The sequence below is a fragment of the Sebastes fasciatus genome, chromosome 8, assembly GCF_043250625.1.
Source record: "Sebastes fasciatus isolate fSebFas1 chromosome 8, fSebFas1.pri, whole genome shotgun sequence".
NCBI classification, from domain to species: Eukaryota; Metazoa; Chordata; class Actinopteri; order Perciformes; family Sebastidae; genus Sebastes; species Sebastes fasciatus.
The window spans coordinates 7,362,477-7,376,051 of NC_133802.1; the positions used below are offsets into that span (position 1 = coordinate 7,362,477).

General features: G+C 41.5%; 1 pseudogene; it reads right to left on the bottom strand.

Annotated features, from left to right (window-relative positions):
• Positions 1–5,090: 5,090 nt before the first annotated feature.
• LOC141772250 (rho guanine nucleotide exchange factor 10-like protein) overlaps positions 5,091–13,575 on the bottom strand; it is a 44,611-nt pseudogene continuing 36,126 nt past the window's right edge.

Genomic DNA, 13,575 nt, shown 5'->3' on the forward strand with positions numbered 1-13,575 from the left:
ATCCTTCACACTGAGGCTGCCTCACTGTGCTGCTCGGGTTTATAGTCAGAGGATTACAGCCTCTCTCTCTCTCTCTCTCTCTCTTTCTCTCTCTCTCTCTCTCTCTCTCTGACAGGACTTTTATCTCCCTCTCTCTTTAGCTTGGTCTCTTATTACGTTCTACAATATTTTAACACTCCCTTTCAACATGGCTGCCGGGTCACAAACCTTTTCATTTTACAGCTAAACAGCACACTACAAGATGTTTATGAAAACATTTGAGGCGAGAAATAGGCCTTACGGTAACAGAATATTGATTCATATTTGATCAGTACTGCCTAGTTTGACCATTTGATCGAAGTTTATGAGTGACTGGCGGAAGCTGGACGGCAGACTCAAGATCAGATCTGACTGGTTGTTTTCGTCCGGTCTGTGAAATCCTGCAGATGCCATCCAGAGGATACCGGAGGACACAGAGGCACATGATTTTTTTTACCTGTCTCATGCACTACTGTCAGGACATAGTGACTAAAATATAATGTTTGTCCTGAGTGTGCCACTAAATAAACATTTTAAGATAAAATCTGTGTCCAAGATGCAAAGAGTTAATCTGAGGAGAATAAATGTGCTCTGAAAGTTCCAGGTAATTCCAACAAACAGTGTTGGATAACGTTACTTTTGAGAGTAACTGATTACATTACTGACATTAAAAAGTTACTTGTTACGTTACAGTTTTACCGACTGAGAAAAGTCGTTAGAGTACCTTTGCGATTCCTTGCACATGTTGGTTATATTGTCAAGAAGGCGTGCCTGCTGTAGGCTACGCCTACCTTATGGATGTATTGACCCGTCATTGCATAGCCTCGTCTACAGCATCTGTAACTCTGCAGGCAGGAAAGACGGACGCAATATCCTCTTTACAGCTCTTCATTATATCGAGGTAGCTAGTAAAGTTTTTTTCTGCCAGGCACTGTTCCCTGCATGGGATTTTATTAATGATCTTGCTGAAAGATGGAGACACGTAACCAGCTACATGCTTGTTAAATTCCCTTGGAGTGTCAGCCGAAAGCTGTTGTTGTTTCGGAGCTGTAGCAACGGCATCGTTCTCCTCCTCAATGCGCCTCGCCACCCACCAGTGTTGTGGAGTTGTGTGTAAGATTATTCTTCAAATTTGAAGTAGAGTTCTTTGCAGCTGACAGACGCTGATCCCCCAGGCATAATTTGCATTTCACTGTGATGTTCTTGTAATGGATTGCTTATTTGAAAACGTAACTAAATAACTTATTACTTGAATTGTAAACTAACACGTTATGTAAGTCGTTACAACCAAAAAAGTAATCTGAGTACTCTAACCCCCGCTCTTACCAATCTTACCCCCAACGCTGCACGATGTGCCATGTTGGTTTTTTGCAACCAGACGTGACACGAGAGGGTGGAGCTAAGTCCAACCGAATGCTGAAAAGTTTTCAGGCAACCAAAAAGGTTATAATTAACTTTCATGAACTGAAAACACACTGTGAAAGGATTAAAGTCATAAAACAAAAATATGAAAACTCCCAGACCGGACAACGCCGTGGTAGCAACCGTTCAATCACAAGGTACAGTAGCCCTGCCCTAAAGCATCCCCTGCTTTATGGTCTATTTGACTCTAAATGGGACCATAATTTACTAAATGAACATCATTCTGTATTGAAGAAGACTTGAAACTAGTGATTGAGACCATAAACTCATGTTTACAATGTTTACTGAGGTAATAAATCAAGTGAGATGTAGGGCCATTTTCTCATAGACTTCTATACAATCAGACTTCTTTTTGCAACCAGAGGAGTCGCCCCCTGCTGGTTATTAGAAAGAATGCAAGTTTAAGGCACTTCCTCATTGGCTTCACTTCTCAGACCCGGAGGTTAGCCCATTGGTTATAGGCCTATCACTCCAATTCCAACAGTCACACCGGCGTTTGGGGAACAAAGAGCCAAAAAGTCTAAAATATAGGAAGCTTTCATAGTTTGTTATCTTTGTGTCGTCTTCCAACTGCTCCACAATAGAGACATTGTTTACACACAGTTACTGTAGGAGGTCATGATACAAATACGATTTTGAATGTGAACTTATTGCTCTGTTAGCAACTTAGTGGCTAGCCTGTAGAGTTTTTATCCTCTTCAATACCTCTTTATTAAATGAAATGATGAACAATTCTGAGAACAAAATGTCCTCAAAGGAAGAGAAGGTCCATGAGGTCTCCACCGACCAGGTGACAGAGACCATTGAAAACAAGTCTTGCTGGGACCATGTAGAGTATCAAGCTCCACAGAGAGGAGACCTGGAGACGGCAGCAGAGCAATTTTGTTCTGCAAAGAGAGAGTCAAAAAGCAAACTTTGAGAATCCAAATTGTCCAACAACTGGAGGAAATGAAAAAAAAACAGCTGGCTGATCAGAAGGGCCTGGAGGAGTTGTTGGTATGTCAAGAGAAGGAAATGAGGAGTGAACTCTAGAGAAAAGACTGAGACTGAGATGAAGGCTCATGCTGAACAGCTAAAAGAGGAAGCTCCTCCATAGGCTGAGAACAAAACATAAAGAAAGAAACGTTGCCTGTATTATGTCTATATCATGTAGTTGTGTCTTGGAATAGCGGTACTACAGCCAGCACTGAATACTAAATGTGGGACTGCTGGAGTCAGACAGCATTTCAGTTGTGTTTGGTCTGTACTGAGTCTGAGATGCTAAAAGATCTGCTATCAAAAATAGAATCTTGCCCCCCCCTAAAGGCTACAGAAATGGAAGCACAGCTGCTGTGTTACTGCATTCATGTTATCCTGGAGTGGCATCATCCACTTGAATTGGCACAGTGGCGTCTCAGCATTTTAGCAGTTAGTTAGTGTAGCAGAAAACCAAAACACTCTCAGACCAAGTGCTGACTAAAAAAATATGGTTGAAGGATAATCAAAGTGACCGTGACAAACTGTGGAGGACGGAACCTGCCAAAATAAAAAATAAATAAATAAATAACTCCATACATAAATAAATAAATATGTCATGAAATGCAGCAAAGATAATATTAAAAATAACTGTAGCCATTAATTAATTGATAAAATGTGACATAAATTGATATTTCTGTGTAAAATTCGGCAATGCAGCACCTTCCCGCAGAGTTGTGCTGAGGTGTGGGCGTGTTTATTTGGGTTTTAGAACATAACCGCTGTGAAGCAATCAGAAAATAACATTTCATTATCTACTTTGTTCTTGTTAACGCCACTCCCTCTCTTCATTCACTCTCTAGCTTGCACAACCACTGCTGGTCTCAGTTGAATAAACCAGGAAGCACTGAGAATGAGCCAAATTCAAGTTGTTGAGATCAGTCAATAAATTAATGAATTGATGAGAAAGTTTATTAAGGGATTCACTAGTGAGAAGCAGGGGCCAGGGTTCCCCTTACACTACACGCTCATTAAATCTAAGTAAAGTAATATCAGATTTGTTTTTTAAACACATTATACATGTTAGAAAATAAGTGCTGAAAACGTGAAAAGACTGAACTATGTAAAACTGAATTGTGGAGTTAGATCATTGAACTGGTTGTCTCAGTTTTTGTGTTCGGGATTTTTTGTGCGGGCCTGAAATCATGGCTCGACTGGAGCCATCATTAGCATAACCCCTCCCCTAACAATATATAAGCACATGGCATCAGTGGTTCTCCCACTCAATTGTGAGTTACACTTCCTTACCACAGCCAGTGGTGTACTGGCCATCTGGCATACCGGGACAAATCCCAGTAGGCCGTCATAAAGTCCATTAAGTTTTCACCGGCCGACCAGCCTCGTCTGTCTCTCACCGGCCCTCTCTGTGTGCCATTTGGGATCATTTGGAGTGTGCATGAGAACGTGCTGCGTGCATGTTCACAACCAAGTTAGTTAACTTGTGTATACATCATAGGCTCTCCCGTAGCCTACCGCGCTGCAGCTATAAAACGGTGGATAAATTGTTTTGAGAAAAATGACTCGCTTCACTATCAGAATTTGATCAATTTGGTCTGGTAACATTTGGAAAGTCTAGAAGAGCCACACGATTTTATTTATTTTAGTCAGCTGGAGACATTACAGTCCCAGTGAAACAACAGTTAAAGCATCTTTAGCTTCACTATTGTGATGTGTTTCTGAGTGAAATGGATTATGTGTGGGCGGGGTATAATTACAAGAGGGATTTGAATCCAATCCTTACGGATACAGAGCCTCGGAGGACTTTGGCCTCCACACACACCTCCCACACCGCCGCATTGTCAGATCAGGAGAATGAGAAATAAATAAATAAATGAGACTTTGGAAAACGTGATGACCTCATCTTTTTGGAAACATAATGGTTGAATAATATTATATGACCTCTTACTATGACATCACTCTGCTAGCTACTGCAACCATGTGTTCATCGCTAGTAAGACCATATTTTCATGGCATAGGCCATCCAAATCGAGACACTGCCACAGCTCCTGATTGACTACACTTTTAATGTTATTGTCAATTACTGTACCTCCACTACTCCTCTGCATCCCTCTATATTTGTACCATGTTTAATATCTGCACTATATTTCATATTTTCACATGTAATATTATCTTCATTGTATATATTTAGGGCCCGAGCACTGACAACGTTGGGCCGCGAGGACCCTATTGAAACTGTAATGTTTATTATTAGGGCCCAAGCACCAACGTCGGGCTGCCAGGAAACGGGAAGTTGCTTTTGTGGGGCTAGGGTTGCTTAAAAACAAACGAAACTTAGAAATTAACACTTAAAAGTTCTAAAATGTGTTAATGGGTGTTGTTCTTGTGCTTGGGTGTTGCAAGGAGGCCCGTTAGCGCCCCCTAGAATATTTTGACGAAGTAGCCCTCACGCTACGTTTCACCTAGATGTATCAAATTTGGTAGGGGCATATATCATTAAGACTTTAAAAAAAAAGTCTCTTGGGGCCATGCTGTAAACCCAACAGGAAGTCGGCCATTTTTTTTAAAATATATTTTTGTCCATTTCCAGGCTCTAATTTGATCAGTACAATGTGAACAGCACATTCTCTCATGGCACACATCAGTTCCAGAAATAGAAAAAAAAATAACAGTAAATGTTATCTCTTTGAATATCTTATTTTATTTCAAAGTGCCAGTGTAAAATGTACCACGACATACTGAGACCAGCTGCATCCAGCATGGCTACGACATTTTTGACAAGCTGAAGGTGAAGCAGCAGCAGGTGAAAATGAAGAATTTACCTCAAATCTGGTAACTTTTCAACAATACTAGTACAACTCCTGTAGTTTCATAACTTTTCCATCGAGTAAACCAAGAGCAATTGTGTCATCACATTTCATGGTGTAGTGTACTGGAACTACGGAAGCAAGTGAGTAAAACAAAATATGGTGATCCATTTTCTAAGTCTGATCTAAATTGTTTAAGAACAAAGCTTTTTTTTCCAGGGTAATCTTTCCAAGTTCCTTAATAAAAGTTCATCTTGTGAAACAGCTGAATAAGCAGCTTTGGCAGGTGCATTTTTTCACCACTACCCCATGTTCTAAATAGGACTAAAAGCAGTTTTCTTCCAGATGAGTTTTAATTTCTCCATGAAATGTAAACATAAGGTACATACTGTATATTGTGTGATAGCAAGTTTATAAATTATTCAGTGTTCTTAAAGGTACAGTGTGTAGGATTTGGCGGCATCTAGTGGTGTGGTTGCAGATTGCAATCAACTGAATACCCCTCTGCTCACTCCCTTTCCAAGACTGCAGTAACGCCTCGCTCAGAGGCCATCCTTACCATAATAACACCACTGTAGGAGCAACGGAAGTCATATGGCCATATGATGGTACCACGGTTTTGCACTTTGCGGCTCATTTTACCGCAGTTTCACCAGCGTGTCAGAGAACTACGATGGCCTTTAGGTAATGTAAAAATGCAAAAAAACTCTCGCTAGAGCCGGTGTTTGGTTTGTCCGTTCTGGACTACTGCAGAAACATGGCGGAGCAACATGGCGGACTCCGTGAAGAGGACCCGCTCCCTATGTAGATATGGAGGGCTCATTCTAAGCTAATGAAAAGAACATTCTTAGTTTCAGGTGATTATACACTAATGAAAACATAGTTATGAATATAATATTCCATTTCTGCTAAAAAAATATTAAACACACAGTTCCTTTAAGTCATAAACAGGAGAGAAAACAATTTAGATCAGACTTAGAAAATAGGCACCAGAATTTTTTTTTCTCATTTGCACGTCAGGGCTTCCGTACGAACACTCTTTTGCAGGGTATTTAAGAAAAGAAAAGATAACTCTGAAAAATAATGCGTTAAGTTTATCAAACACATGGTGACAAAGAGACATCAAGCCATGGATGCCTTGCTTAAGAAAAAGTGTTAATCACAAATGCTCAATTTTAAACTGTAAATATTACATAGTTTAATAACAAAATAAATACATTTCATAATGTAAACATATTTGTATTTGTGTACATGTGTCTAATTTCTGATTGATTCAGATTTTTCTCCCTCATCACCTGTGACGCCACGCTTTGATTTCTTCACATCTTCACAATTACAGAAACAAACCGATGCTTTACAGCAACACATTTGTCGACTCATGAGTGAGTCCAGTGAGGGTTTGATCGATGGGGCATAAGTGTCACTGTTAGGAAAAAAAAACATATCAAGAGAAGGGTCATAATATTTTGAGAAAAAAAGTCCTAATGTTAAAGTCATTTCAGAAAAGTCATGAATTAAAAAAAAAAAAAATCACAACTTTATTCTGATAACACATTTACAACGTTTTCCTCTAAATAATCTAACTTTCTTTTCGAGTGTCTGATTGTTTTTTGCCTCACAATGGTCCTAAAATGGTTTTCGCAACAGGGACAGACACAGCAGCTGTACTGCATCAGAAATCAAAGCAATTCAAACATCCCTAATAAGTACCATTATTGCTTTATATTACAAAAAAGGAAGCACATGATTATGAAAAGTGCATGTTAAGGTGCCTGTCTTAATGTAAATTAAGCACATTTATATGCACGTCAATACTGTAATGACTGTTAATTGCTATAACACATTTAAACATGGACACTGAACATAATGCTATAACAACTGACTTCATAGATTTTTCAATTAATTGGTACTATTAGGTTTTAGTTGAGTTCTTTTCACAACGTTCCATTGTTTTGCTGTAAATCACGAGTTTGTTGGTCTAACAGTTGGTACCAGAAGTGCTGATTTTGACAGTGTAAGTGGTCAATGTTGTGAGGAATCACAGCCCTAAGGTCAGTGTTCATCAAAGATTTAAAGAGCAACTCCAACAAGGTTAAAAGTTTAGATGACAGCGAAGCAGGATGTTCAGCCGCTGAACGGGAAATGTCTGAATGCACACATAATGCAATTTACAAGACAGTTTGTACTTCACAGGAAGCAAAAGACTCAAGGACAGATTTACTGAGAACATGGCGCAGCCCACATGTTGTTAACCTAACTTAGTATTAAGACTGGAAGCAGGGGGGGGGGGAATCAGCGAGCCTGGCTCTGTCCAAAGTTCAAGAATACACCTATTGACATCTTTAAAACTTATAAATTAACATGTTGTATCTGTATTTGTTTAATCTGTACACAAACAGAAATGTAAAAACAACACTTTGTGGTTTTAGGGGGAGCTACATGCTGGAACTATATCTTGACAAACAACAGTTTATCCATCCGCCCAGCATTTCTGTGCAGTGTCTTTGGTTATAGTGCAGGTTTTGGTCTCTGTACAGACACCATGGCACTGGAGACCCCACTGTGAGGACAAGACCTCAGGAAGCTGCACGCAGTCACTTCGCCGGGATGTTGTTCGTCGAGAAAGACGCTCCAGCTTCATACTTAACGACATGAGAATGATAATGATCTTCATATTTCCCAAAATGTTGCAGTATTCCTTTAAATGTATACATGCAATTAGGAGAGGGCCGCACACAATCTAAGCGGGTCCAGCCTGTTTGAAAAATACATGGCATGGTTCAGTATGCGTCACATCTGTGCCTGTAAAACAGGTTTGGCATGATGCGATAGGGAGCAATGCAAACTAGGCCCAATGTGAAGTGTTGATTCAGTTGAATGTCATGGCGTGTATGATCACATCTGGACACAGAGCTTAAGAATGTTGCTCTTCCTGATGTCCAACCACACTGGAGGTAGCTGCTGACTTCAGTATTCGTAGGCTTCACAAGTAACGTTACCTTTAATGTTAGCTTGCTAACATGCCTTGCTTGTGGTGTTCACCTGTCGCAAACAAAACCACTGAAATTTAGGCCCTGTTCAGACCTGGTATTAACATGCGTCCTGAGTGATCCGAAAACAAGTGGACAGCTCTAAGTACGTCTGTTCACACCTGGCATTAGAATGCGTCTCCACATGCGTCCTGAGTGACCACTTGTGATCCGATCTCGCTTCCCCGCTCTATATGCAAATAAACACGTAGTGAACACACGGCCTATACAGCAGACGCTGTGACGTAATATTACATGAATGTCTTTAGTAATATCCTACATATTCCTGAATTTGGGTACATTTTATAAACATCAAAATAAATGTTATTGTACCGGCGGCCCCCGCCAGCACTGCTGCCTTTGCCAGGTGACAGCGGGGTACAGAGCTTCAGAGAGCCGGGGGTGAGAACGGGTGGGCGGGTGTCAGCTCCATGTGAAGCAGCGGAACAAAAACACAGACACATCTCCAACAGTATGATAATAATGCACTTCCTCTGCCTAGTCTGATAGTCTGTAGATATGTAGCCTATAGATAAGATATATTTTAATAAAATACAGTTGTACTGACAGAATACAGTAGAGCACAGAAGCCGTTTCCATGCTCAGTGAGGCAGACAAGCGCTTGCGTCTGCCTGTCTATTCACCTGAGGAGCCCAGTGAGACCCACACTATTAAAAGAATGAGGTCATATGTGGCCCAGACCACCTCTGAATGTGGTCTGAAAGATCGGATCTCAATGCGTCTTCGCCTGTACTTAAAGCTGTCCACTTGTGATCCGATCACTGAGGATGCATGTTAATACCAGGTCTGAACAGGGCCAAAGCGTCTTGCGCCACAGTAACTGAGGAAACAGATTGTTCAGCCAGTCAGGTGACATGCTCGTCTGTCATTGGCTGAGAGTTAAAGGAAGCTGCCACACCAGCAGTGTGTTTTCAGTGGAGCCTGGGCGCCCCGTCTGTCCTATCCTGCGGTACCCTCTGCCAGCGGAGAAGATGGCTGTTGAGGTGACTCTGCTGCGCCTGGCCTCCCCCTCCTTCCCCCACTCCACAGGCCGCCCCCTAACCCACACATCAGGGTCCTCGCTCACTTCATAAATGGAGCCGTCCTCTGGGCTGTGCTCCAGGGAGTCCGGGGGGGGCCTGTGGTTCCCCTGTTCGGGCTGGGCTGTCAGCAGCTTCCCAGGCAGCTGGCAAGTGGAGTGGAGGCGATACTGCAGCAGGAGACGCTTGGGCTTCTCCTCCCTTGGCGGAGGAGTTTCCGAGTCCTGGGGGTAGCCGCTCTGCGCCCACCTCTGCACTCCTTCATCTCCTCCGCCATCACGTTTACCTCTCCCTCCTTCTCTGTTGGCACCCTCCTCGCTGCCGTTGACGACGGAGTCCCGTCTGAGCAGGTCGGAGGCCAGGGTGCTGGAGGTCGACACCAGGAAGTCCACCGGCCCACAGTGAGCATTCAGAGACGTCATTCCCTTACCTGAGGGGTATACGACAGTTCTAAATGAATCCACGGTGTCTCACATGGCAACACATGATGTGTGTCACTATGTCAGGATTAACATAATAAATATAGAGGACGTGGCTGTTATGTCACAATACAATACAAATACAACACAAAGAAATACCTTGGTTTTCATTCTGTTATATTTTTGTTTGACTACGTTAAACCATTATTACGCAGGTTTTAATATCAAGTTAATTCACTGCCATAATCCACATACTGTACTACTAATAAACTGCCTGATGCAGAAAGGTAGTTGTGTGCACATCATGTCTTATGCTGTATTTAGATCCAGGTGCAAGATAACAGGAAAGGAAAAATGCAGAGAATCCTCACATTGGACTCAAATTTCCAAAACATTGTTGGACTAAAAAAAGGTGATGCTCTAATCCTAACAGCTTTGTATCAGGCAAATGGCAAACATAACAAAGGAAAAGGTAGAATAAAGGGGGGAATATAATATTGAAATCCTGCACATGTATTGGAAAGGGTCGAAATGTTAATGACCTATAACTGGTTATATAAAGGTTATTAGTTGTCAGTAGTGGACAAAAAGCAAATGTTGACATAATACTACATAACATGTTACTGCTCACTATGACAAGTAGAGAGAATACATGGGTAGTGATGAAAATTGGCTTCATGTTCTCCCGTAAAACATATACTGTATGTCAATTTTTTGAGCGTCTCAAAATGTAACCCGAAGACATGGTCTTCAATGTGTAAAAATGTTACTGTTAAATGTATGATGCACTTGCAAAATAAATAGAATTCCTGTTTTGGTTCTTTGCCGTACACTGGCTGCTGTTAGAGTTCAGTTCCCAGTTTAGTGGTGTTTTAGTGCCCGCTAGTGTCTTAGTCAACACAGGCACATCATGGATCATCATGACTTCATGCTGCAGCGATGTTATATGAAACACATTCAGGGAATAATGAGCACAGGGCCAGCAGGGCTGTCAAAGTTAAGACGTGTTTGTTTTAACGCATTAACGCAACTTGCCATTTTTAGGTTGTAGCGGGTTCCATTTTGAAACTAGAGTGAGGTTACTGGTATCGTAAGAAACTACATAACCTAAGGAATCCATTGGTACCAACCATGTCATACTAGCCTGTTGGGAAGGAGGTTAAATAACGCTCCAAACTTACACAACATTTTGGCGAGGAAAAAACATTTTCTTGCCTGTTGGGCTGCATTTTGCCATGTTATGATTTGAGCATATTTTTATGCTAAATGCAGTACCTGTGAGGGTTTCTGGACAATATTTGTCATTGTTTTGTGTTGTTAATTTATTTCCAATAATAATATATATACATAAATTTGCATAAAGTAGCATATTTGCCCACTCCCGTGTTGACAAGAGTATTAAATCAAATCAAACAAATCTCCCTTTAAGATACATTTTTAACAGATAAAAAATGTGCAATTAAAATGTGATTAATTATGGACCATCATGCGATTAATCGTGTTAGTTAGTTAGTTTCCAAGCTTCGGTCACAGAGGACATGCTGCTGTGCTCAGTACTGACCTGTGATCTTGGGGATGCCCTCCAGGGTGGGTACAGGGAAGGTGAGGATGATGCCCTGGCTGGTCCCCACCCACAGCAGGCCCTGGCAGATCAGCAAGCTGGAGACACAAACCTGACCTGGAATAGAAACAGGCATTCGACCATTAACATGACCACCATTACTGCTGCCACAACAGGAATACAGTCCATGTTTAACAGTGGTCTTGCCCTGATCCAGAACCCTCATAGTGCGTGTCAAAGTCGTGGATCGCCGTCTCCCAGAACCATTTCAGTTACTGAGCTAGTTCAGGAGATTTGTAGAAAATGCAAACTCCCCCGATGGTAGCTTATCTTCTTAGTGATTTATAAGTGGGAGAGACCAACATCCGGCGTGTGCAAAGTAACAAAACATTATTTACACTGACTGACTGAAAGGTTATTAAAGTCAGTACAAACCATGTCAAATCAGATTCTTCCCCATTCACTGACTGAATAAACAGTTTACTTTTATATACATTTTGGCTACCGGTGACAGCACTGAGTGCTCTGCTGCTGAGCTGCACTGCAGTCAGCAAATAGGACTAAATTACCTTTAATAGCTTGAGATACCAAATGGTGTTCAGTAAACATATGTGTGGCCTTCTTACTAATAAAGCTTTTACAGAAAGTGTCTGATCCGAGCGCGGCGCTATACGCTCCGTATATGATTCTGGGTGTTAACACCTTGTCTGGCCTTGCCTGGTAGTGTCAGATGGGCGGTGCGGGTGGAGATGTTGACTTCCTGTAGTAGTTCCAGGGTCTCTGTGTGAAACAGGTGAATGGAGGAGCCCTGGGTGAAGGCCATCCAAACCCCGCCTCCTGAACGAATCATGTGGCTAACCCTGCAGCCTGGATCAGAGTGGGCTTTGAAGCTCTACAGTACAGAGAGAGGTAGAGAGAGGGTCACAGTCTATAGTATAGGTCATCTGTCAGCAGTAAAAGGGGCAAATCTTTTTTGCAAGCACATGAATTATATTTTGGAGAAAGAATCCATATAAACGCACAACTACAACCGCTCTTACTTACTATATACTCATTTTGGTCCTCAGTCCCATTCCTATCAGGATAATAGGTCAGTAGGTTAGCTGGCTACCAACCACTGTAGCTTATTTGCAAGTCAATAAAGCGCAGACAAACTTCCAAGTGACATTTCATAAAGGTTACCGTAAACTGCATACTACTTAAGAGTATACTTAGAGAGATTCTGTGAGTGGGTGTCCACAGGGCAGAGAGAGCTAATGAGTAAATCTGAGTGGGAGAGGTTATTATTGTGAATGTAAAAGTCTGGGTAAAGTGAAATCAGAGATTTGTTTCTAAACACATTATGATTATGCATGTTAAACAATAATTGCTGAAAACATGTGAACTAATTTATGTAGTACTGCATTGTGGAGTTAGACTGTTAATTTTAAGTGAATATTAGCAGGGCTAACGTATTGTTGTAGGCCAGCTAGGAAGTTAGCATTGCCCTGGTTCCCTCGACAAAAAAAAAACAATGGGATTTTTCCATTGGGTTTTCAATTAACACACATTAAATGATACTTACACGTTGTGTTCACCAAGATAATCTTCACAAATCAACACCACTTTTTTGAAAATGTGAATGCAATCACCAAAAGTAAAAAAGCTAACGTGGTGCTTGGTATTTCCTCAACTGATCTCAACATGGCTGCCGGGCCACAAACTTTCTCATTTTGCAGCTAAACAGTACACTACAAGATGTTTCTGGAAACATTTGAGGAGAGAAATAGGCATTACAGTAACAGGATATTGATTCGTATTTGATCAGCGCTGCCTAGTTTGACCGTTTGGTCGGAGTTCGCGAGTGATTGACAGCCGGCTCTCGTAGACGGCAGACCTCAGCTCAGCTCTGACTGGTTGTTTTCCTCCGGTAAGTGAAATCCTGCAGATGCTGTTAGAACACCGGAGGACACCGGAGTTACCTGTCTCATGCAATACTGTCAGTATATAGTGACCGTTTTATAAAAATAACTTTTTCTAATCACCGCTACTCCATTTCTAACCACTGCAGCTCCACCATTTTTGTAGCTTCCTCTTGGATGCGTGCTTACGATCTGGAACCTGGTCGCTACTTTTTTAATAGAAGTTGACGCCCAGAAACGTCCTGAGCACAGCAAAATAAGGAAATCCAGGCAGAGGGCTGCAAACACCACCACACACTTCTAGTGGGTCATAAGTGATGATTGAGAGAGATTATGTTTGTATGAAGTCTATACATTGTTTTTTTAGGAAAATGCTGCATATACCTTGAAGCTAAATCCGTTTTCA